Source organism: Gossypium arboreum, chromosome 12 (assembly GCF_025698485.1).
Source record: "Gossypium arboreum isolate Shixiya-1 chromosome 12, ASM2569848v2, whole genome shotgun sequence".
NCBI lineage: Eukaryota > Viridiplantae > Streptophyta > Magnoliopsida > Malvales > Malvaceae > Gossypium > Gossypium arboreum.
This window is the reverse complement of record NC_069081.1, coordinates 108,650,708-108,664,497: the sequence shown is the minus strand read 5'-3', so window position 1 is coordinate 108,664,497 and position 13,790 is coordinate 108,650,708. Positions and strand designations below refer to the sequence as shown.

The window sequence follows — 13,790 nt, the reverse complement described above, 5'->3', positions numbered from 1 at the left end:
CTATGAACTCCCTAATTAAAACTCTTATGGGTTTCCTGATTAACCTAGATAAGTGTCCTGTTACATGGCTCATCTGAGCATCCTAATATGTGGCACGAGAGTGTGCTCTCTAATTAGGTGCCCTAATGGGTACCCCTGATTATGAATTGGCGGTTTATAGTTTTGCACACCTTGTGTGTATTACCCGAGTATCCATCGATATTTCAATAATTGAACAGACAAAACTTCTGACATGAGAAATTATGAGATTAAAAGAGTTATGTCCCGAATACTTCTAAAATACCTAAAAGGAGTGTGGCATGATGAGCTCATCCATGCTTACTTAATGTACATGTGAATTATGTGACTAACTTGCTTATTTAAATGTATGTGATTAGGCAAATTTTCTAATTTGTTGAAAAGTATGTTATTGTTATATTTATTTAAATGAATATGATTGGTAAGTTTACTTTCTATTATACGAACTTACTAAGCATTAAATGCTTACTAGGTTTTAGTTTCTTTGTTTTATAGTGTTTTGGAAGCTCGTTAAGGTTGGAGAACGGCCGGAGAACCATCACACTATCCTCCAGCTTGTTTTGGTATAAAAAGTAATCTCATTTTGATATAATAGAATGTATAGGTTAACTTGGCATTTGTTGGCATGTAAATAGTTGTTTGTAACTTAGCCATTGGAATGGTTTAAAATGGATTGTTTTGGCATGTTATTATAAGGATATATGTCATGTTTAGCTTATATGTATGTGGTTTGGTTAAAGTGAATTAGGGTAAAATATAAATCATTACAAGAAGGTAAGTTTGATCACATAAATATGTGATACTATTTCATACATGTTAAGGATGTTTTTTTTATTTATATGACTTGAATTGATTGGAAAATGTATGCAAATGTTATTGTAGGTTGAAGGTTAAATTTGGGTGAGAAATAAGACAAAGAAATGGCCTTATTTTGTCCACACGGGTAGACAAATGAGCGTGTTTCTTGACAGTGGGTGTGACAGACGGCCTAGCACATGGGCATGTGGTTTGGCCGTGTGTCCCCTACATATTAAATTTGAGAAACATAATGTTCAGAATTTGGCACACGGGCAGAGACACGGGCGTGTGTCTTAGTCGTGTGTGATACACTGCTTAGAACACGGGTGTGTGTCTTGGCCTTGTGAAACCTGCACTTAGTTTATGATAATTAAATTGACCACACGGCCTAACACATTGACGTGTGGTAGGTCGTGTGGCATAAATCAGGGAGTTATACGGGGTCGGACACGGCCTGTGGCACAGACGTGTCCTATGGTTACACAAGCGTGTGCCTTGATCACATGGGCGTGTGTGCCCTGTATATAAAAGAATTTTTTAAATTTCGCGAAAAATTCTCTGAGATTCCGATTTAATCTTGACTAGTTTCTAATGTTTAAATTAGGGCTCGATGGTCCATTCAAGGGACAATATGATTAGTCTCGGATATGAATATTAAATGACATGAATTATCTGTAATTGTATTGTGAACTCCGGTAATGCTCCGCAACCCTACTGGCGATAGATACAGGTTAGGGGTGTTACGATTATACTTCTTCCCAAATGCAAATCTGTGGGATGTTAGTGATCTATGTTCTTTGGATCTGCCAAAATTTGTTAGACTATCTCAAACTATCAGAATGCTTGATTATAATGCAAAAGCATATAAACAACATTCATAGGTTAAAAACTTGAATGTGTGAAAGTGTCTTCGATACTAATATGGCTATAATTTGTTCTACTTGGTATGATATCCACATAAATTGAAAAAAAAATATTGCATTTAAATTACATTATGATGTGATATTAATTAAAGCAAAATAAACTCAACAATATTAAACACAAATTATTGAATCTTTAGATTGTGCATCAATTGCTGCTTGTATGGTTAACAAATTGCTTTTCTAGTAAGTTATATAGTTCAATGACTAGACCATCTATAAAATATAAAATGTCATAATAAATTTTACCTATAAAAATAACACATTTAGAATGTTATAGATTTTATGATTTTGGGTTCTACTCTTACCTTCTAGCAAGAAAGAAATCGAGAGCTTGAAAGGGTATAAACGCCATCCAAGAAAGTCGATACCCCCTCATACAATTGTAAAATTGAAAGGAAATTTTTTACTTCATTGCTTGACACTCTACGCACCTTGCATAATGCCTTGTATAGTCATGCCAAAATGGAAAATTACCAACTATATGTTTCGACCATTTGAAAATTTAATAGCAATGAGAGGTAAATGGTACGAACTGAGTTGTCATACTTTTCAGAAAAAAACATACATTTGTCAATAAAAAAATGTACACTCTAGCATGATGATCAATATCATCTACTGCTAGATTTTGTGAAAGATGCTTGAAGCATATCTTCAACTAGTTTAACTTATTTTAAAGCCTTTGAAAATAAGACTTAAGGTTGATACCTATTCCAAATGCTCGATAAATGACCTACCCTAGATAATGCTCAAAACTTCTCATTATAAAATGTTTATCCATTAGAAGTCTCGTTAGCAACACTATATCTTTTAGCGTTATTGTCACTCTGCCACATAGGAGATGAAACATATGGGTTTGGGGTCTTTATTGCCTAATAAAAGTATATGTGAATAACAAAACAAAATTAGTTTTCTCAATTTGGCTAGCATAATAGAAATCAAATTGTATTAAATGGGGAATGGTTTTGACAAGGCATGATTTAATTGAACCACCAACCCTTTTTTTTATCATCTCATTGTAAGCTTTTTCAATACTACCAAAAGAAATATCACAATCACATCAGAATCGTCTTTACTAGCAAAGATGATGATGCAACATGAGATCCATAGTAGTTGTAAAAGCTACATAGTTACTAATTTTATCATCATCTTCAGAGTCTTTACCCCTTGCTTCTTCATCACTCCAAGTAATTGTGAAAGATTTCTTTAGGGTGTTAGCACACTTATGTTCAATATGATTAAATCCCTCCTATCATAACAATGAATGTCTTTCTTTTTATCACAAGGTTCTTTATCTTTAACCATTGCCTTCCCCTTGTTCTTTGGGAAGTTTATCCCACCATCAACATTGTTGTTTTTCATGGATAGCCTTTTGAGTGCTCGGGTAAAGTTCTTTGACAATAGTCCACTTTTTCTTCCAAGTCTTCTAAAGTGGTAGCAAACGAAACTATTGTTGCAACAACTGATTAAATAATGAATGTAATGTTTTTTTAAGTGTTACTATTTCTTCTTTAGGCTTTTATGGATTAATTCAATGGTTCTGAGAGAACCCACAAGCTCATTTAGCCACATGGAGGTAATATCATTGGCTTCTTCGATTATGGTCACTTTTAGAAAAAAATTCAAGTAATGTTTGAAGCGTTTTCTACACCAATTTCTCCGTGGAAAAACACTCACCAAGACAAAAAACTCCATTAGAAATCTCACATAAACGAGTACAAAATTCATAAATATTTTCATCTTCATTCATTTTTAAAATTTCAAACCTGATATTAAGTATTTGAAGCTTTGATAGTTTTACAAAGGTTGTTCCTTTATGTTGGTTTTCCAAGATAGTCCATGCTTCCTTTGCTGAATCATACATCAATATTATTCTTAATTTCTCAATGTCAAAAAAATTAAAAATGACGTTGAGTTTTAATTAACAACTTTTTCTTTTTCAGTAGTGCAACTACTTATTACCTTCAGTGACACAATCATATTTTTATTAGTAGTTGTAGGCTTTCTCTAGCCATCCAAGTTCCCTCATCAATGGATTTCACAATTAACTTTATTTGAGCTTTCCAATAGGTATAATTTGAAGCATTAATCAATAAATGTGGACTAAAGGTAGAATTTTTTTCTCTTATGGCCTCCATAGCTCTCCGGACTTTATGTTCGACATGTAGCTCTGATACCAATTGAAAGTTTGATTAAGTATAGTAAATAGCCTATTTTAGTTGGCAAATGCAATTAGTGCTGCATTAAAAGTTTTTTTTTTTACAGTTGTAATGAGAAAAAAAGAAGATAAATAAAAGATGGAGAACAATGATTTGTTGACGCGGTTCAATTCAACAACCCGCCTTTGTGGGGCCTTACTTAGAGAATGAATCCACTGTACAAAATTTCCATAGTACAAACTTTACTAATCAACTCAATCTACCCAAGCTCACCAAAAGATAATTGTAACAAGAAAGATCATACTGTTTGTGTGCAGTCACTCTCCACCCAAACCTCCTTATGTAAGGCTAATAAACACACTCAAATATGTGTATAATAAGCTCTCACAAAAGGCACAAAGAAAGCCTTTCAAAATAGACAGAATAGTGCTTTCCAATATTAGCTCCAATCGACACCACTCTAAAGGAACAAACTTCTTTCCAAATAACCTCTTACTTAATCTCACATTCAATATCTTTCCAAATAATCCTCCATAATCTAATCAAGATCTCTTTCCAAATAAACTCCTACAAAGTCTCATATTGAAGTCAAAGGATAATCACAAAAAAAAAAAAAACATAAAATCCTACAATTCAAGGACTCTTAAAACTACATAATTATTCTAGTTTCCTCTTATAAAAATTCATAATTCTTTGCATAAAAATTATGATAAAAATCACTCAATAAATATCTTACACATAAAAAATAAACAACACTCAAAATATGAAAATTGGTTTAGGCCAGATGTAAACAACAAATAGAAAGTCTATTGCAACATACTTGCATTTTAGAAGTATAACTAAAATGTTCTAACAAAAGTATATATTTTAATACATGATAATATAAAGGTTAAATTCTGCTATCAGTTCTTGTATTTTTCAAAAATTTTGGATTTAATCTCTGTACTTTAATTTGATCAAATTTAATTCATGTACTTTTTGAATTGGTTAAATTTAGTCCATGTACATTTCGAATTTTAAAATTTTAGTCCTAACTCAAACAGTAGTAGTTAAATTTGTTTGGTTAAGTTCAAATACTAATCTTTTACAATGTGTCAAGTTGCGAACTTAGTCTATATTCTCCAATTATTGTTTGAGTTTTGAAATTTCAATCTTGACATAAATGACAATCATTAATTTATTAACGAGGATTGTAGTAAGTAATGTATGAAAATAACAAGCTGACGTGGTATTATATATATGACAATATGTTTATTGCATTAGATTTTAAAATAATAATAATAATAAATTTAACAATTATTATTTGGTAAAGATCAAGTTTTAAAATTCGAAAAGTGCTGATATTAAATTTATTAAATTAAAATATATGATTAAATTCACAACTTTCATAAAGTATAAGGGCTAATAATAAAGTTTAACCTAATATTTTGAATTTTACAAATGAAAATAAAATATGATATGTATTATAAAATTTAAAAATTTTAAAAGATATTTATATGAGATAAAATTGTACTTGAAAACAATGTGGGATCTGAATGAAGAATATGTATGATCTGGCAAGCAATCAATATCCGGAATTATGAAAGTGAAGGTGGAGTCAAATAAGCGTGGAACTGACGTGGATTACTGGGTTTCCTAATCAAAGTTTGACCCCACTTGCCAATTTATCCATGTGTATGGGAATCGGCAACTTGACATTGCCTTTGCCCCCTTTCTTTTCTTTTTTGGATTATAATTATCTAATTGTATCAGCAATAATTTCAGACTTTGTATTTTGGTACAATATATATTTTTTACTCTATAATTAAATTTTAAATTTTGTCTTATGTTATTTATTTATTATTTTACTATATTTTTATAGAGTTTTGTCAACCTCTTAACTCTATTTTTGAAGTCCAAAACTCCATTAATAGTGTACCTAATATTTTTCCATAATGTCATCTCAATTCTCAAGATTGGATAAATTTTTCACCACTTTAGAATTTTGATTTACTATATTTGGATGGAGTAAGAAAATAATAGTAATTTGGTGGGAATGAGGTAAAAGATATCATATATATTATCTATTATTTAAGTTGGGATAACCCTCAATCAAGTTATCAATTCAATTGTTAAATTACGAAAATATCTTTTTAATTAAATTAAGTTAAATTATTTGATGGTATTTTAGTTTTTTCTTTAAAAAACTAATAAAAATATTCATACGATGAGATTTGAACCAAAACCAATTGCATTAATAAAACATTTTATTTACCACTCAACTAAAGCCGTAATTTAATATATTATACATTTTAATTTTAATTATGCACACTTTATTACTTTCTTAAATTAAATCTATTTTTTAAATTTAGTAGCATACATATTTCATGTGTAATTATTATTAATAATTAGTTTCAAGCCATATATTTCGTTATTTATTGTTTGTTATTTTAATTACACATTTATATTCTATATTTATAGTTTTCACATGCATTCATGTGTGATAAGATTTTTAGTATGCGTAGTTTGATTAATTAAATGGAATAGAGTAATAATGTTTCAATGTTGTTTGTTTGGTTAAAATATTATTAAAGAATAATAATTTTACTTTTAATTAAATAATAATTTTTTATATTTAAAATTTAAAATTTATATTATTTCAATTTATTAAATTAATATAAAATTGAAATTACAATAACAATATTTAAAAATATTAAACATGATACATTTACCAACATAGTTTAATATTTTAAACAAGAATTAACTTTTAAATAAAATATATTTATAAATAACATAAAATCATTTTAAAAATATTTTTAAAATACATTTTCATTTTCATTTTTATCTTCACTTTCTCCTCTAAGTGTTCTTCTTTTTCCTCTTTTATGTCTCTCTCTCTCTCTCTCTTTTTTTTTTTTTGAGACGATGAATCAATATCATTGTATCATAAAAGAGTACAAGCAAATGGGTCCATCAACTTAAAAAAAAACAAACAAACATAAAGTACAAGGGCTTAACCAAGCCTAATCCCATCCTAAAGGAAAAATAAACCCTAGCCACCCAAGCTACCAACGATCACTGCAAACAGCAGAGGACGAAAAGATCAAAATCGGAGAAGCTTAAGCGAGTAGGGCTTCTGTTGTCACATCCCAAAAATAGAGTTAGAAGAAATAAGGATAAAAATTTAGTATTTTTTTTTAAAGTATAGGGTAAGAAAATTAAAAAGTCTTAAAAATAAGTTCTACTAAGAATTAATCAGAATGAGCTTATTGGTTTAATGGTAAGGCGTTAATGTTGAGGCCCAATTTTGGCCCAACTTAAAAATTTTTTTACCCAACAAAACCTAAATACCCCAAGCCCAAAATTAACAGCTTAATATAAAAAAATCAGAAAAAAGAAACCTAAGAAAAACCCTAACCACCACCCCTATGCTTGGCTTTCGGCCAACCACCTTCTGACACCACCTACCTCCATCACATCGGCCACTTTCTCCACCGCCATTCACCTGCAAAAGGAATAGAGCAATCAAATGGGAAACAAGTTGTAAGTGGCTATAAAGAGCCAAATCTAAAACCATTGTAACATTGAGCATTTGTGAGAAATAAAAACAAAAATAGATTTAAGCAAAAAACAGTTTAATCTCTCTAAAGATTTTTCTTGGAAAAAAACAGCAAGCAATACAAGAACAAAGATAATAACAAAGCCATCGAAAAAAAGAAGTGCAAATCGGCTTAAGATTTTTTTCTTCTTTTCTTTTTTTCGTTTTTTATTTTATTATTCGAATCTATCTCTTCTCATTCATATAGTAAAATATATCAAGGTATATATATAAAAAAATATACAAAAAAAGAGAAAAAATACCTTTTTGAAATTTTCGGCCACCGTGCGCGGTGGCCGGCAACGGTGGCCGGCGGCGGAGGACGGCGGTGGACATAGCCGAAGTTTGGCCGGAGGGAGAAGGCCTTGAGAGAGTTTGAGAGAAGGGGTTAGTTTTTTTTTTATGAAATGGAGAAAATGAGTTTTTTTTTAGGGAAATTTGACTTATATAGCCCATCAAAACGACGTCATTTTGAGCTTAAGTCACTAATGCCAAAACGACGTCGTTTTGGCCCTTAACCCATGGCCGACCCGCAACCCGACCCGCTCCAACTTTAGGATCCGCGTGTTTTCATTGGAGGGGCTATTTACGCGTTTAGCCTCTTCGCTTTTTTATTACTTTGCAATTAAGTCATTTTTTATTTTTAATTTGGCCCCAAAATCTGTCGCGATTTCCAATTTAATCCTAGCTGATGTTGTACGTTTTAGGAAGGGGGTTATTGCACTTTAGGCCTTCCGTTGTTTCACGTGCGTTTAAATAAGCCCTTTTCTTCTTTTTTTATTTTAAATTTGCCCTAAAACTTCGTTTTTAATTTAAGTTGATTTTTATATTATTTTGCTATTTTAATTTTAATATTAGTTCCAATAATATTATATATATACTTTTAAATACACTCTTTTATTTTCTATTATTATAAATATTATTATTTTATTTTCCTTACGTTATTATTATATTGTATAGTCCTTTTTTGTTTTTGTTTTTTTATTATTATCATATCATTATTATTTTTCATGTACACATTATTTATATTATTTTTATGATTATTATTGTATTTATTTTTACTACTATTATTATATTTATTATTAGTATTAGTATTATAATTACTATTATTACACTTATATGTATATATATTTATATGTAAAGTCATCAATGATTATTTTAATATTATCATCATCTTAATATTAATATGTATTTATTTTAACATATATATGTATATATTTATGAAGTATTATTAATAATTATTTTGTAACATTATTATTATTTCTAATGTGTATGTATTATATATATTTTAATACTATATTATGTATATATTTTATGTTATATATATATATATATTATTTATTATATTCTTATGTATATATTTTAATATCACATTATTCATATATTTTTTATATTATGTAAATACTTTCAATACTACATTTTATATTTTTGTCTATATTGTATACATACTTTTAATACTCAATACTATTATCATAAATATGTTCTTGATATATGTATGTATATATATATATATATATATATATATATATATATATATGTTTTTTCTTTATTCATGTATTATTATCATTATTTTCCACTTTTTATTATACTATTTTTATTTTTGTACATACTTCTAATATCATTATTATATATATATGTGTGTGATTATTTTATGTAATATTTGTGTTTCAATACTATCATTTCTAGTATGTATATATTATGTATATATTTTTAATACTAATATACATTTTATTTCTATTATTACGTATATATTTTAATACATATATGTATATATTTATATACCGTTATCATTAGTTATTTTTATTATTACTGTTTTCAATAAAATTGTATATATATTTTAATCTAGTATTATATGTTGTACATATATATGTTCCCTACTATTTCATATTTACATTATTATCATCATGTTTAATACCATGTGTTATTATCGTTTCATACTATTTTTATTTATATTATTATTATCGTTTTCGTTATCATTGTCATTTTATTTTGTCGTGTTTTATTTATTTTTATGTGTTCGATCATTTCATTTTCCTCATGTATTTGTTTATATTTGCATATTACTAGCCTTGCTATTACTTCATCTTTTATAGTTGCTCATATTATCGTTTTTGACACTGTCGCACCTATTATTATGTTATTATTCATATTAATATTATAATTTGCTTTTATGTTTTACTATAAATTACGTTATTTTTCTTACTCAATATATTAAAACAATTCTTTCATAAAAGTAATATTCCGTATTAGGTAATTCGAGATAATCGTGCCCTAACTTACTGGGTTTCGATTTTTCTCATTTAACCTAAATAATGAAATATTCCTTTTAATCATAATGTGAGTTAAAAAAAATGCTTATTTTCGGAGATACGAGGTGTGGTGCCCTAACTTACCAGGTATGACATTTTGTTACCTCGAAATAAGATTTTTCGCAAATAAAGGCAATATTCAGTGTTCGAAAATTCGAGGAAACGTACCCTAACTTACTGGGTTTTGATTTTTCTCGTTCACTCTAACTAACCGAATATCCTTTTAAAAGAAGTTAAAATACGTTAATTTTAAATAAAAGGCAAGCTCAGTCTCAAAGTTCGAGATGTCGTGTCCTAACTTACTGGGCATGATATTTTATTACTTCGAGATGAGAGAGTCCTTAACATCCGCTTAATTTATTCAATCATTTTTAAATTAGCATTAATACAAAAAGGAATCGTATTTCAAAGTCTTTCAAGTTTTCAAATTTTCAACAACAAAAACACTAATTAATCAACTAGGTACCAACTTTGGGCGTTACGAGGGTGCTAATCCTTCCTCGTGCGTAACCGACTCTCGAACTCATTTTCTGATTTTCGTAGACCAAAAATTATCGTTTTAGTAAATCTTAACTTTTATTAAAATGATTAATCAAAGTGATCCGATCACACCTCATCAAAAAAGATTGGTGGCGACTCCCACATCTGTTTTTCATTTTCATTTACAAAATCCAAGTCGATTCCCGTTTTCCAAAAGAATGGTTACGACAGTTAACTTATCCTTAGGTCCCAAGTTTGAAAGTGCATTTAACCAGAATATTTTATTTTCTTATTTTTACCCCATAAAAGTGTTAAAATTTCAAAATAACCCATCCAAAAACTGTTTTTTTTTTAAATTTAGTCATTATTTTAAAATAATCCTAATTCTACATGAATTCTTAAAACTTATTTCAACTAGGTAAAGAAAGCTTTATAAATAGCCAATTTTATTCAAACCCTAGAGTTTTTAACATAGTAAATTTTCAAGAAACACACTCTCAAGTTCTTCTCTTTCTCCACCATTACCAAATCAATTTTCAAAGAAAAAGGATTTAAGCTTTTCAAAATCGTCCCTTTCCAAGTAGATCGTCAATCTCCTCTCCCAAATTAAGGTTTTTGTGTCTTCAAATCATGTGTGGGATCTAAACATAAATCATTTTGTATAACTGAAGTAAGAAATCAATATAGGCGAACCCCCTGTATATGTGAACCCTTAACAAAAACCCCTAGTGTGCAAAACCCCCTTGTGTGCGAAAACCATATGAGGACAATAATACAAAGTATATTAATTGTAATCAATTAATTTATTTTATTAATCAATCTGTTCGAAAAATTACAAGTGTACTTGGACAAAAATACTACACTTAGGGCACCAGATCCAACAGAACACCCCTCTTGATTGAAGCAAGACTTGAAATTAAGTAAAATCAAAGGTTAGATTCAAAGTACGAATAATAGAATAGAAAAACAAAGAAAAGAAATAAGAGAGATGGAAAAAAAGAGTGTGGCGTGTAGAAATCCTAGGGAGCCTTGGAAACAAGACGAATCCACAACTCCTTTCAAACGACTCAAATTTTCCCTCCAAGCAAGACTCATTGGCAAGACAAAATTTGAAGATGATTCCTACAATCTAAAAAAATTGTTTAAAGTTTTCTAAAAGAAAACCCAAGAGAAATTCTTCAAATGAAAACTTAAAGAGAATTTCATTAACTCAAAAGTGAATAATCCATGAATGAATAGGGCATAACACACCCTATATATAGTTTCCCAATCCCTAACTAGTCTCCTAATCCTAATAAGATTCGGTGTATGTTAACTAAGCATGACAGCTTATCAAATAACTAACTTAACTAACTATTGGGGGCCTTTGTAACAAAGCCTTGTATGGTCCCGTTCAATTCTGCTTTGATTTGCTTTGTCTTTGACCTCGCTATTGGGCCTTGAGATATTGTAAGCCTTACATGTCTATGGGCCTAAAATTGAGCCTTAAGCCTCTCATCACTTGCTGAGTGAAAGTGTTGTCATTTTCTTGTAGCAAAGACTCATAGGTAAATTTATTTCAAAGCCCTTCTCTTTTGTTTTTGTCCCCTTTATTTTTCTTTAGCTAGTTTCTTGTTTTCTCTCTTAATCTCTCAAATATTTGCTCTTTTCTAGCAAAAAAAATTATGGGTTTCCTTTGGTTTTTCATTTGTTCTTAAAGATTAAATATATTTTCCTTCCTTGGATCCTGTACTAAATCCATGAAGAACTCATTTGGTACTCAATCATTTCCCAAGCTTTTTACCATTAATGCTTCTTTGCTGCTTCTCTTTCATCTTGTCCTAGATGTTGACTATGTCCCAATTGAGAAGATTCAATTAAATTGTGGTGAAAAATCCAAACTATTCAATAAGGATGATTGAAAAAAGATTAAGGATATTGGGTTTAAGTTATTCGTCGGAATTGAAAATTTTGTCATCTCCTTATCTGCTAGGCAAGATTCGACAACACCCTAAGTTCTTTACATGACGACTCGTGTTTTTTAGTCCAACTTCACCTACAGCTTATCGATAGTAACCGGCCTAAAGTTTGTTCGATTGTAATTTGTACGATGGTCAAAATGCAACCAATGCTTTTTGTACACCCTTGTGATGAAACATTATTCCTATGGAGTGAGGAGCAATAAAGATGGTGCATAGACGATAGGTGGTGAGAAAATTTTGTGGTTCTTATATTGCAAATAAACCAAATAAAATATTTTGAACTAATTATAAAGTGACCCTTTAACTTTAGTCAAAAGTAAAAAAAAATGTCACATTAATAATTCATTAATGGACTAACGAATTTTTTATAAAATTGACCAATTTAAACAATTATCTTAATTAGAGTGATTAAATTGATAATAAAAATTTAAAATGATCAAAATAGAAACAATATTATTTTAATTTGACCTAAGATGTAATTTAACCAAATAAAAAAGAGAAACGAGAGTTTGAGAGTAGAAGTGACGGCTGATAGTTATGTTAATGTTGCAAAGATAATTCATTAGGTCTTTTTAAGTGATGAATGACTTTAGGCTTTTAGATTTTGATTTGAGATCAAGTTAATAGCGCTTTAAATATGGGTTTCGACCGAAGCAATTGGTTTTGTAATTTTTAAATATAAAGTTGTTTTATTATAAATATAATATTAGATTAAGCCACTAATTTGTCCAAATTCATTTTTGAATCTTACCATTTTTTTATTTATTTAAAATTCAATAAATATTCGGGATTAACCAAACGATTGAACAGATCAAATTTCCAGCATCTTCCACTGCTTCTATTGAATGTCATAACCTATAATCTGGAAGTTACCTTAAAACCCTCTTTCATTTTTTTAAGTAATCTTTTAATTTCTTAAAATATTCATGTAAAAGAAAACGTATTAGTGAAAAACTAAATAAAAATTAAATAATTTTATATAATTTATTATCTAATAGAAAGTGACCACACGAGCTTATTCAATGCTCACGCACCAATAAAATTATTAAATACTCTTTACTTTAAATAATAAGTATTATTTCATACCATATAAAGTTTTTTATCGCTCCCATATATTTTTATAAATATAAATATTTTGGGTGTTGGTGTGATAAATTTTTCCCAAAAATACAAATATATAAATTACTTTAAAAGATAAATATAAATAAATATACATATATATATAAAAAGCGGAACAGTGAGCTCTGACCAAAATCTATACTCCACAGTTAAAACTTCAATTCAAAACAAATCGATGTGAAACCATTTTTAGATTTTATATATAAAACCTATCTTCGTAACTATGAAACAAAGCAAGTTTAAACTTTAGTGGACAAAACTAGCAAAAAGAGCAGAGTAACTGAAAAGAAATAAGATAAAGCATCAGAGAGATTCCCATTTAAGACTAAGTCATCAATCACCCAAAGAAGGGAGTGCAGATGTCCCTGTCTATTCTTATCATCATCTGCCTATCACTTCTATATGTATATATAAATAGATAAAACCCCCTTTTTTTTTATGATAATCAA

At 28.9% G+C, this 13,790-nt stretch overlaps 1 long non-coding RNA gene and 1 other non-coding gene across 2 annotated transcripts; both read right to left on the bottom strand.

Annotated features, from left to right (window-relative positions):
* Window positions 1-6,813: 6,813 nt before the first annotated feature.
* Window positions 6,814-7,885, bottom strand: LOC128285696 (uncharacterized). The gene is made up of 2 exons (XR_008276238.1): window positions 7,736-7,885; window positions 6,814-7,379 (listed from the first exon to the last, which is right to left on the bottom strand). It is a non-coding gene; the product is annotated as an uncharacterized LOC128285696 (long non-coding RNA).
* Window positions 7,886-13,638: 5,753 nt separating this feature from the next.
* Window positions 13,639-13,733, bottom strand: LOC128285880 (small nucleolar RNA R44/J54/Z268 family). The gene has a single exon (XR_008276427.1). It is a non-coding gene; the product is annotated as a small nucleolar RNA R44/J54/Z268 family (small nucleolar RNA).
* Between the last annotated feature and the right edge of the window lie 57 nt (window positions 13,734-13,790).